Source organism: Lethenteron reissneri, chromosome 26 (genome assembly GCF_015708825.2).
Source record: "Lethenteron reissneri isolate LAM-NWPU_2019-01 chromosome 26, ASM1570882v1, whole genome shotgun sequence".
Lineage (NCBI taxonomy): Eukaryota > Metazoa > Chordata > Hyperoartia > Petromyzontiformes > Petromyzontidae > Lethenteron > Lethenteron reissneri.
In genome coordinates, this window is record NC_083804.1 from 5,746,710 (window position 1) to 5,759,604 (window position 12,895).

Consider the following 12,895-nt stretch of genomic DNA (forward strand, 5'->3'; position numbering starts at 1 on the left):
TTGCACATAGTCACTTTAAGATGGTTTCTTGTTCATGTTTTTTGTTTGTTGCGGTTGCACCCGATTCAAGAGCCGAATGGCTCACAGGGCTATACCTAATACATGAACTTGAACTTGAACAATATATCCCCGCAGCAGCATATACCGCCTGCTTTGTGCATGGTGGTCGCCAGACCAAGCGATACCCAGTCACAATCCTGCTCCGATCAGCACGGTTGGTTACGTACGGTGCAGAGGTTCATCATACATACATACATGACGAGATTGGGTGCATTCCAGATAACACTGGTCAACAAAAAAAAAGCATTTTTTTCTGCCATGGACTTTTGCAGCTGTTTTAGACTAATTTCAGGGTGCTGATTCAAAATCTGATCTCAGATTTGCTCTATCACATCTCATTTGTATGCTATCGCCATACCCCGTTTTCATTGATTTTACCCGAAATTAACTCTGTCACTTATGATTGCAAGTTGTTGCGAGTCAGTGACTGCTTTAGTGTTCAAACATGGTGCTGTATTTTTAGGATAGTGTGTTTATAATATCATTTTATGTAGATATCCACATTTATTTAATATGTTTCTTCTGCAGTTTTTATTGAAAATTCTATATTTGATATCTCAAAAACCTGATATGATAGATAAAAACTGATGCCAGATTTGGAATCAGCACCCCAAAATTACATTCAACCCGTTGGAATACCTTATGCCAGAAAAAGTGTGTTGACCAGTGTAATTTGGCCACGGGCCTAAAATATATAGCGCTGTGGGCAACGAGTCAGCCTACATTGTCCATTTGAGTTCATAAAATATGTTCCACTTTGTAGGAAGTCATCAACTATGGATAGAAGCTGGCTGCAGTCATGGGAATGTGCAATTGGCACTCGAGGCAGATGAACGCCGCCTGTTGTATTGGTGTTGTGAGCAGGACGGTCTGAATCGACTTTGAACTACAGCAAGTGACGTAGTAACGACGTTGTCAGTGACGTAGTAACGACGTTGTCAGTGACGTAGTAGCGACGTTGTCAGTGGGGTAGTAACGACTCGTAGCCTTGGCCAGGGGAAGGCACTTCCCCCCTAACCCACACTAGTCACGCTAATGAACTACGGTCATCATCAGCAGCAGCATCAGCAACTATATATACACACACACTGACATCCTTGGAGAGCTCTTTGGTCTTGGCCATGGTGGAGAGTTTGTAATCTGATTGATTGATTGCTTCTGTGAATAGGTGTCTTTTATACAGGTAATTAGCTAAGATTAGGAGCACTCCCTTTAAGAGTGTGCTCCTAATCTCAGCTCGTTACCTGTATAAAAGACACCTGGGAGCCAGAAATCTTTCTGATTGAGAGGGGGTCAAATACTTATTTCCCTAATTAAAATGCAAATCAATTTATAACATTTTGACATGCGTTTTTCTGGATTTTGTTGTTGTTATTCTGTCTCTCACTGTTCGAATAAACCTACCATTAAAATTATAGACTGATCATTTCTTTGTCAGTGGGGAAACGTACAAAATCAGCAGGGGATCAAATACTTTTTCCCCTCACTGTATACACACACACACTGCTGCAGATGAAGGCGAACCGCACAACATATTGGGCATGCGAGAGAGGCCCTTCAGGACGGGTTCAGGTGTCACTCGTCAATGACGTCATCCGCGTGGCTGAAGAATCTCAAACCCCAACACACCGAGTTCACGAGTAAAAACGCAGTGCGCTAACTCGTGCGCCACCGCTCCATAAAACAAACAAAAAAAATCATTATTAATTATCACGATGCTCGTACTTTTAGTCACGCTGGAAAATCGAATGATATTCGCATTAAAATAACAAGACCCAATAATGTTCACCGACTACAGCATCACAGCCGTCGTCTCTGCAGACCAGGATCGTCACGGAGCGCACGCGAGCCCGCCCACGCGTGAACCCCCCCCCACCACCGTCTCCGCTCTCCGCAAATCCCTCGCTCTCCTCTGCGCACTCTCCCCTCTGCTCTTTACATCTCTCTCTCTCCCCTCCCTCTCACTCTCGCCGACCGGCACGATCACGCCGTGGATCACGCGCGCTCCGATTTTCATCTTCGTCGGACGCGAAGGTCAGCATCGTCGCCCGCGGTGCGCCTATTTGACTGCCGCAGTATCGAGTAGAATCCAACGGCGACATTAACAAGATCGTCGTCTTCGATGCCGTGATCGTTGTTGCACGCAGGAAGGAGGAGAGAGAGAGAGGTATATATCGTGGCGTTGGTCTCTGACTCAACAGGCGCTCACTGCGTGTGTTGCTTCGTGTGTGTGCACGTGCGTCGTCGTGTGGTCCACGCACGCTTGAAGGAGATCGAGAAAGACTTCCAGAGGTGAGAGTGCTCCAGAGACGAAGTTGGAGGCGAGAGGCTCAGGTTGCAAGGAAAAGGTGAGTGGGGGGCGGGTGGGGGTGGTGGTGGTGGGACACTTTGAAGCGAAATTTCTAGGCAAGGGGAGTGAAACGAGCAGTGGAGGCGAGCAGAAACTGATTGGAAACCAGGCTGCGAGAGGAAGGAGAGAGAGCGAGAGAACAGGCTGAAGAGAGCGTGGAAATATTATAAGCTCGGAGAGAGGAGAAAAGAAGATTAGTGGGGAATATATAGACGAGCTGCAGAGAAAAGGGAGGGATCGCAGAGGTAATGAGAGATCAGATCGGAAACTAGGATAGGAATGGCATGTCGTTTATAGCGACCATTAGCGCTAAGCAGAGATATATACACGAGTGTAGGGGTAGGGAAGCGTGTGCTGTTGTTTTTATTCGCCAGAGACGGGGAGGTTTTAGTGGAGGACCAGGCGACACCAACGATTGGAATTTGCCGCTCGCTTAGACTGCCCCTCCCACCCACCACCCCCGTGTCTCCCTGTGCGCTCCTCAAGGTGAGATGACCTTCCCCATCCATGCCCCCCCCCCTCCTCCACTGCCCCTTTCCCCATCCTGGTTTGTCGCTGCCCAACTTTGCCCCGCAGGTCCACCCACTGACCTTTCACGCCCTTCCTCAGTTGTCGTCGTTGATCTTTCCTTCATCTGTGGGTTGTTTCTATTTACAAACCTGCCCTTCCGCTTTCCGACTAAGGTTGAAAGCGTTATCGCCTCGGCTATGTTTCTCTGTCTCTCTGTAACGCGGTGGAGGTGGGGGGGGGGCAGCAATGATGATAAGTCTAACGAATAGTTCCGATGACAGACGCGTGTGAAAAAAAATCGATGTCGAAATTCATGTATACACATCATTGTTTTCTTCCTGGTTTTCCGGGGTCCTGCTTTGCCCTTCAATGCCCTTCTCTGCCGTGCCCCCACCCACCCACTCCCACCCTTCTCTCCTACAAAGTCCTCTTCTGAGCCGCCGCCGGTGTGTGTGTGTGTGGCACGTGAGTGACCATGAGATTTCTCAACTCCCGTTACCCACACGCGCGCACACACTGTGGCACCTGTGCTCAATGCAATGTGTTGGCTGTGGTTCGTGTGTCACGAACGCAAAGCTGCCAGGGCACGTGCGACGTCTGTGCATACAGATAAAGCGTAGTGCCGGTAGCGAATGATAACGCGTGTGTGTTGCTCGCTTTCGCATATTGCATCGGCGTATGCTGTGATGTGAGTAGAGATTTTGCAATCTATTTACGTAATGTTCTAATTGCATCATTATTCAAATATGCATGCTCCAAACGATGTATGCGCGTTGCTGTGGTGCATCGTAAATTATATCAGTTGCACTTGCTTGACACAGCAGTAACCAAGAGCAGGCTTCGCACTCACACATATATGCTATGGTTTCTTCATGTGTTCTGGGATGAACACATTATCTCAACATTTCGGGCCACTACCCTTCGACAGCGCAGATTTTGCTGGTTGCTTTTATGAGTGAACATGTGTGTCCTAATTCGTCATATCCGTCAATAACGACAACCCCATCGAAGCGACTGCGTGTCGTTGTACGTTCGCCCAATGCACTGGTAACGCACGATCAGTCTAATGACATTTTCCTGGAATGCACAATAATAATAATGTCATAATGATGCAAAACGTGCTGCTCCGCACTGTCACAATGTGCAGTGCACATATTTGTCTGCTATGCGTTCGTTGTTCATATGCACTTCGTGTAACATATCTGGGCTCTGGTGCACTGTGCGTGACATATTCTAATGAATGCTTTCGTCATGCATGTATATATATAGAGAGGTATCTCAATAATGCATAGCATCATAATTATCCATGCTACGTCCACTACCGGATGAATGCCTCAGAATATATATGGGACCTTTGTTTGCCAGGATCAGAGTATATTATTTTTCATCTCTCGTAATCTTCATACAATTTATGGAGAAATATTCGTCTTCTTGGTTCTTTCGGTAAAGTCACGTAGAAGGGAAGTAATAAAATAATAAAAAATAAAACATAATTTTTGTTTTAATTCCCTTCTACGTGACTTTACCTAAAGAACCAAGAAGATGAATCCCTGCAGTCACGAAAGCTTTAAATCGAAAAGCAATATTCGATTTTGCGCGCTGTATTGTCATTACGGAGCAGTTGCGCAGTGGTTCGTTAGCACGACGCGTTGTGAGCCCGGCCATCAAAGTTGCATTCCCGGCCAAGGCTTGACATCAGTGGCGGGTGATATGTGGAATGGTCTCCCCCCACCCCAATCCCACCCCACCACCCGCAACGGGTACCGACCAGGAAGATCAAATAACCCTCGCGACCTGCACGGCATGGGGAGACTTTTAACCAGCAGGGGATCGACAACTGGGCGCAAATGTTTTATTCAAATGGTGTCGGCACTATGCTGCAATGTATTCTGGACATGTACAGCGAGCACGGATATTCGTCTCGGTGTGACAAGCAAAGGGCGACTGTGTATGTGTGTTTAGCGCAATGGCAAAGGTTTAATTTGAGTTCGACCTGTATCCCCCCCACCCTCGGTGAACTCCGCATACGGTGGTAGTGTGGTCGTGAACATTGATACTGGGAAGACAAAGGTGGCAGGGTGTGTCATCGTGTGTGGAGCTGGCCACACCACCCATTCGCGTGCCACGCTACGTTGAAATATTTTGCCTTTGTTGTCAGAGTGCAACATTCATTGAGCTTGCCCCTCCTTTCACACTTGAAATGTCTATCTTTCCCTCCTTTCCTCACCACTTGTAGGAGCCGGCTCACGGTCTAGTGAAATGTTTGTGGGTTTTATGACGATTAGACCATAGTTTTGCGAAAGAAACACGGTCGGATAAGTGACGGGAGATGGCGATCGCTCTTGGAGGCCTTCATCCAAGAGTGGATTGATCACGGCTCATGGTGATTATGACAAACATTGGCTTCACATAAGAGTACACGTGAGTAGACAGTATTGCCAAGATGGACACCACTTTCAAGATGGCCACCAATAGTGCTGCAGGATGGTGAAATATTTGTGGCTTTTAAAATAAAGTCACCAACATTGGCAAAAGCTAGAGGTCAGCAAACGTTGGGTCAACGTTGGGCATGTGGTTGTAACTGTTGGACGAACGTTGGGAAAGAGAAAGAGAGATGTAAAGTGAGCCAATAACAATGCAATGTTCATTGGCAATTCCTCAGTTAGTTGGCGGCACTTGCCCGGTCCTAATAACAGTGTCTGACGCCTAGGGCTATGGGGCCCTTCAATTATTTACAAAGATGGCCGCCATTCTCAAGGTGACCGCCAAAAACGTTGAAAATAAAGACTGATGATACCGATCAATCGGATGCACCGATGGTCTGTATCCGGCCGTATTTTACGATTAGGTTCCAGCTGCAAGGTGAAAACTCAAAAATGTGAAAAACAGATAATAACATTTTGTTTTTGCTTCAAAATACGTTAACATTTTCTACACATTCCATAAGAATGTGTGAAACATTCCATAAGAAGGTATAAAATAAATACGTGAAATGTCACGTGCTTTGTGTAGCCTTTATGGTCACATGATGCGTGGGGATCGAGGTTGGGGGTCGGTGTTGGGGGGGGGGGGCTGGAGAAGTATGGCGACTTTGGTGAGTCCAGTACTCATGTGCTGTTATCGCTATCCCGTATGCCCCTCCTGTCTCTCTCATCTCTCATGCCTTTTCTAAATACATCTCATATCTTTATTTTATCTGAATGCGTATATCTCCTGTATCTTGTATCTCATTTGAATGCATCTCGTATCTTAACTAAATGGATTTATGTCCGATCATCTCTCATATCCCTTCTGAACCCATATTTATTCATATAATCTATGATATTGTCTGAGCGAATCTCCTATTGTCTCTCATCTGAATGACTCTCTTTACCATAACCTGCCTCTTATATTTCATGCATTCTCTTATCTCACCTGGATGCATCACTCACCTGTCATCACTTATCTAAAACACACCCCAATCGAGGTGCAATTTCCAAAAGGTCCAGAAATTACTGCAGAAAGTAGACCTGACTTACCAAATCAATTTGCTTTAGAATAACAATCGGCAGCTCAACAAAAAAACCCCAAAAGAGGTTTTTGTTGTCTGTCAAATTAATTAAAAATGAAATTTTAATGGGATTCTATTCTTTGTAAATGGCGACAACGTGGATTATGGGAATGTCTTCGAGGCCCTCGGTTTCCCACTTTGTTGAAGTGAGATTTGCCATTGCCAGCATCAGCCTCTCCTCGCCATCGCTTCCCTTGACGACCCCCTGCACCTTCGGTCATCGATACTGAGCAGGGTTGGCTGCGAACGGTGCAAAAGAAGTTCCACATACATTACGGCCGTGTGGTTCCTATAATTTGAGACCTTTTAGAATCTGTGGATGGTAGAGAGGGATATCGCCTTTTTGGATTCTGACAGCTGAGTCGCACCTCATGTTATTCCATCAAATGTCCCGAGATTGCCATGGAGTTCCGTTGAAATAGTAGCAAGATGCCTCTTTAACTTACTGCGTAGGCTTTCGTGGCTGTGCTGTACTGCTGTCCGATGTGTCTACGAGTTGTTACCGTGCGTCGTGCGGGGAGCTTCTTCAATAACTGAATTAAATTTTTATTCAGGAACTGAATTTGTGTAGACTGTATTCAGTTGCTGAAGAGGCTCTCGACAGGTGGAGCAAAACGCCGGACCTTATGCCGAACAACACATTGTACAACATAAACATACATCCGGGAACTTCTTTAACTTATAATTTGCTTCAATCACAGTGCGTAGTGATTGAACATTATTCTAGAAATGACCATTACACAAAGGTGGAATGTTACATAATCCAAATAACTACAGGCCAATTTCTCATGTGTTCATTTTGTTATAAAATCCTGGAACAAATGACATTGTATCACACGCAACATGCACAGCTGAAACTATTGATTTGTTATAGAATTAATAAATGAAGCAGTTGATTATTGCTTTGATTAATATATATGTGTTTTAAATAGCATAGCCCGTACATTTCTTATAATTTGAATACATGAATAAAGCCACCATATCTCAGGTTAAGCTGAGCGGCCATTTATGACGTCATCGTCGTCGTCATCACCGTCATGATGCGCGTCACTGCTGCGAATTTCCGCACCTTTAAAAGGCCGCATGCCTGGCGTCCTTCATTGTCAAATGGGTGCCAGTCGATTGGTTATAAAAAAAAAATATGATGCATTTCAGCACTTAAAAGGATCCCAGACTAGTTTGTTTCATTTAAATTGCAAAGGTAGGAATGTGCTGATTCAAAGCTAATATCGCGGATTGCATCATCTTACTCTGGCGGTGCTTAGCAGCACCACGGCAATTCCTCTTGATAGAGTTGAGCGACAAAAGGGCGTCGTGCAAAGTGTGTGTGTGTGTGCGTGCCAGGATTTCAACGAAAATGCCGAGAATTATTCTGATATTTTTTCTCCCGGCAAAGCTCATCGAGGGGCGATCGAAATGGTGGCTAAAGGTGACAATTCGGAAAACTAAGGTGGCAGAACTCCCAGCGGGAAAACGACCGTGTTCAGAATGAGAATCAAAATATGTATTTATACTGAAGGAATCCGATGAGATATAAAGATCTTTTTCACAGATGTCCAGTAGATGCGGGTAATAAAAAACACGACAGTAATGGAAAGTAAACAAATCACACGAATACATACAAATAAAACAAAACCATCCCCATTCTACTAGGCCAGAGGTCGGCAACCTACGGCTCCGGAGCCGCATGCGGCTCTTTACGGGCTGCTTCTTGACGATATGTACGTATGTACTCAGATGCATTGCGGCTCTTGAAATACTGAATTTTGTACCGAATTGGAAAGAAATGGCTCTTCTTGTTATTTTGGTTACCGACCCCTGTACTAGGCAATGCCCACTGAGATATTAAGTTCTTTTTCAGCATCGGCCTGCCCACAAACGGTAGCTCAACAAAGTGGCCCATCATTTGGACATTTACCATGAACAGCGCCATCAACGGAGATCGTGCGTGACGACGACGCTATTCGCTCTCTTTAACCGCCAATTGACTGGCGTGTCGTGGATTTGTCCCAAATGGCCAGACACTGATCGCCGCCAGCCACATCAATGCGCTAGGCTCAGGCTAAAGTCAACTTTAAGAGAGGTCCTGGCGAAGGTTCAGATCCCAAAAGCCGTGATTCTTGGGAAGAAAACCTGGTTCACCGGGAATTCTAGCGCCGTGGAACTAGCTACTACTACTTTTTATTTTACCAGTTAAGGCCCACTGAGCCACGTAGCTCTTTTTCAGAAGCGACATGGCCATAAATGATTATTCAACGAAATGTGTACATTTATTTCAGCCAAATACTCGAAACGCGTGTTTCTAAATGTGGAGGGGAAAAACGGGGGACCCGGAGAAAAATCCACGTGAACATGGGGAGAAAGAACATGCAAACTCCAAATATACCGGCATCAGGGTTGGGATTAGAACCGATAGAAATTAGACAGTCGTGTTTCCATGCGCTCTACATGGTCAATCCACTGTTAGATGAGAGCATCACCACGCTGGATGGATCATGGGAATTATTTGAGCATACATCACCAGGTTGGTCATTGTGGGTTTGGTAAAGGACGGGGAGTCGAGATGTGGGGGTATTGAAGCACAGTACAACAGTGGATTTTGCTGCACTGCCAGAAGTGTACATAATGGTCACCCATCCAAGCCCTATGCAGGCTCGAGCCTGCTTAGCGTCTGATGTGGTTATAGGCTTTCATGTTTAAGTAAGTGAATGTTGTACATGTGGAGTTATGCATGTAGGCAGATGCAGTGGAGGGTTGCACATCATGAGGTGTGCACATTGCTGTTGACCTCTATTTCATACGTTCTTGTGACATTTAAAATAAATTAATACGTCTGACTAAACATCACCACATTTCAAATGATCTAACTCAAAATAACCCTTTGCGCACACACACAAACGCAAACACCATCTATACACACACAATCGTGCCGGGCATATCTATCAGTGCCAAAGTAATGGTCGTGTTGTAGATATTGCCAATAGAGATTGCAATGATATGGACAATTCCTGGTTTTTATTTTACAAAAAACGTTTTTTCGAATTGTATTTGGACGTAATATCTGGTTGGGGTGGAGTGATGGCACAGTGGTCAGTGCACTGCGCTATGAACCCACCGACCTGAGATTGATTTCTGGCCACAGCCCACACGAGTGGTGGTTGATATCTGAGCCGGTGCTCGATAACCCTCTCCTTCACCAACCTGCACTGACCAATGCGGTGAAGTATGGTCAAACAACTTCGATGACCGACACGGTATGGGGTGGCCTTCGTTCAGCAGTGGATTTATAAAGGAGTTGGAAATCTATGGTCTTCCCCTCAAGCTGGTAACCACATCTGGGAGAGGCTTTTATTTTGCCTCAAACAATAATGCCCATCCGCAGAGTCTTAAACCGAGGTTGCTCAATATTTGCATTTTACAAATTTAACTCATATTTCAATCTGAGTAGTTTACAAAGATTCTTCATAGATTTAGAAAATGTATGTATAATGTTGTCATTGATCTAGCACATTAAATCTAGAGATGGGCCAGAGCAGGTCGGAGTGCTTTTTGGAAAGCTGAATTTTGATCACGGAAAGGAACTTGCCAGGGCGTCCGCAAGGATTCCCACCTGAGGAGGTGGAGTGGTGAAACCCGATTGTTTGCAGGAGCTGGTGGATTATGACATCACAGGTATTCGTGTGAGGAGGCACTGGCTTGGGGAGGGCCTTCATCCAGCAATGCATCGGTCATGGTTGATGATGACGACGCTTGTGGTTCTGTGAATCGATTGCATGATGATATCTGAACAAAATGAAGCCAAATATTACTTTGAATTATTGTGTCTTTTAAACGGCTGTGAATGATTTCGCTACGAGCAGTTTATCTCTGTTGTCATGTCAAATCCCCAATTCTAAATCGATTTGAAATCCCAGGATCCGTTTTTCTCTAAAATGTTTTGTCATCTGGATGTTGGGAAGGCTCTTGGTTCTTTAAACGCCTTTCCAGCTCGGTCTGTCCTTAGGGCATGTACTGTCTGTTTGTCAGTGCACTGCTGGATGAGGGCCTTCCAAATGCTGAGCCAGCCATGAGGAATGTTTGGTTACGCTTCCACGCGGGTTGGTGAAGGTGGGCAGCATAGATTGATGTAGTACAGTACAACAATTCAACGTTGCTACACTGCCTTCTGCTGACAATATAGCCACCGCACCAGCCTACAGCACCTGCTTTATACATAGGGGTCACCCATCCAAATGCTTTCCAGGCTCAGGCCTGCTTAGCTTCATGAGATTTTGACGAGCCTCTGCAGGCACATTGCAGGTGATTTGGCCATAGGGTGAACCCTGCGGATATCTGACCATTATTTAAAACAGTGGTTTTCCCTTTTTTTTGTTAAATCAGTCGGATGTGTGTTACACTTCTTGGTTACAATTTCCCACGTTAGAAAACAGACATGTGCAGTCTTACTTTGTTTGCAACAGTGGTGATGGAATACAATCAAATTACAGACCAATTTCAAAGGTATACACTCTATAGAGGGTTCTGGAAATAAAATAAACTGGCAGCTGGTTACAATTACGGACTCAAAATAAAATGTTAAATCCATATCAAGAGTAACTGCGATGTCGTCTGGCCACAGAAACTAGTCCTACCACCTTAATTGTGTTGAACTATTTCCAGCACGGTTGAGAAAAAAACATTGTGATCACTTTTTTGTATTTGCCTCTGATCTTATAGAGATAAATAATAAAGTTCACCTCACAATTATAAAATAAAAACCACAGCAAAAACCCACTCTTAATTATGCGTCCTGCAGAGTCTATTATGTGTCGTCGTAAAAATATAAACACAAGCATGGATGAAGGCCTCCCCTTGCTTTGTCCATCACGTGGCATTGTTTGCTCACACCGCTCGCTACTGATGATGACCGTGGCCAGGGAACCGAAGCGAACCGCTGTGCCACCACCTCTACAGCTTAACGCCTAAACCAGGGGTCAGGAACCTTTTGACGAGGAGAGCCATAAAAGCAAAATATTTCTAAATATATTTTATTGAGAGCCATATAGTATTTTTAACGTGTAATAAATTAAATGTCTTACTTTTAATGCGACTTCTGGTCACGGGACCCGTGACCCGAGAAATTTTAACTTCAAAACTAATTTCTGTTTACTTTCAAATGACACAGTATTATTAAGCAATATCACAAGTATTTTAAAATCAGTTCCAAACTGATTTTATTATTATTTTTTTACTATTATTTTTTTCAACTCAAAATTGTCCGGGAGCCACATGCCGTCACCGGAAGAGCCATATATGGCTCGCGAGCCATAGGTTCCCGACCGCTGGCCTAAACGATCGCCTGGCCCTACCGTCCGAAAGCCCTTTCAGATGCATATTTGCTTCTACGAACTCAAAACGGGCCTTTGACCAAGTCACCCGGAACGCGCCCGATGGCGTCCGATCTCAGAAGCTCGGCGCGGTTGACCCTGGATAGCGCTTGGAGTGGTCACCACCACACGCAGAAGGCTGCTGCAGGTCGATTGTGGGGCTGTGTTGTAAGCCGCAGAAGGCAATTCCAAAGAAAAGAAAAAAATGTTGTGCTGTGCTTATGATGTCATGTCTACGCGCACTGCCTTCACCTTACCGCACTGACGTAAAGTATGGCAGAATAACCCCACGGCGCGGGGATGCCCTCATCTATCAGAGGATTAACACGACAAGTGCTTACAAGGGTGGGAACGTGATTGTAATTGCCCAGAACTAATTGCGATGGCGGTAGTCACAGAAAGATATACCGGCATTGATTATGTGTCCAATAACGAGGCCGTATCAAAGATACGCTGCTTTTTTGTTCACATCTCAATATGTACAAAGATCAATTGTTATTGCTCACATATCAAGCTACGTAGTTAATACATCTAAAGATATCAATACACATCAGTACATCTATAGATACCAATACATATGAATGCGTGTGGAGATCCCGCAGACGCGTTTCTACCAAAGTTTATTGGCGTCCCCCAATTTCCCTATTGGGGACCGTTCTAATTGTACAACAATTGGCCGCACAAGCGTCGATTAGCAAGAACAAGATTGTGAACGCACAATTAGAGATACATTCGCAGCGAAACACAAATCCATTAAGGCAGGAAGCACAATGCCAACGAGAGGCGCGGGTAGTTTGCACTTCGCTGAATCTTACGGCAGTGATGATGAACGGTGTGCACATTTTCCATTGCGTCTGGCCACCATGTGTGACATTGTGCTGCTGCCGATAAGGGTGTTTATATTACATTTGCGTATGCTATGTCAATATTGTTGGCCAAACGTTGACAATTTGCATTGCTGGCTGTGATGGGAATCTTTCTTTGGATGCGTTGTCTTCGAGATGTCAACTCAGGACAACGTTTTCTCTCCTTTTGCCACTATTGCAAAGGTCAGTGTCA

General features: G+C 45.0%; 1 protein-coding gene across 5 annotated transcripts in view; it reads left to right on the forward strand.

Annotated features, from left to right (window-relative positions):
- The first annotated feature begins 1,960 nt into the window (after positions 1–1,960).
- Positions 1,961–12,895, forward strand: part of LOC133347543 (sodium-dependent neutral amino acid transporter B(0)AT2-like) — a 46,921-nt gene continuing 35,986 nt past the window's right edge. The window contains exons 1-2 of one of the 5 annotated variants that reach the window (XM_061559896.1): positions 1,988–2,094; positions 2,330–2,408. The gene's annotated coding sequence lies outside the window, so the exon portion shown is untranslated. Of the gene's footprint in view, positions 2,228–2,329; positions 2,409–2,785; positions 2,897–12,895 lie in introns of those variants that run through there. The other 4 variants (XM_061559900.1, XM_061559898.1, XM_061559897.1 and 1 more) reach the window with 4 other exon arrangements.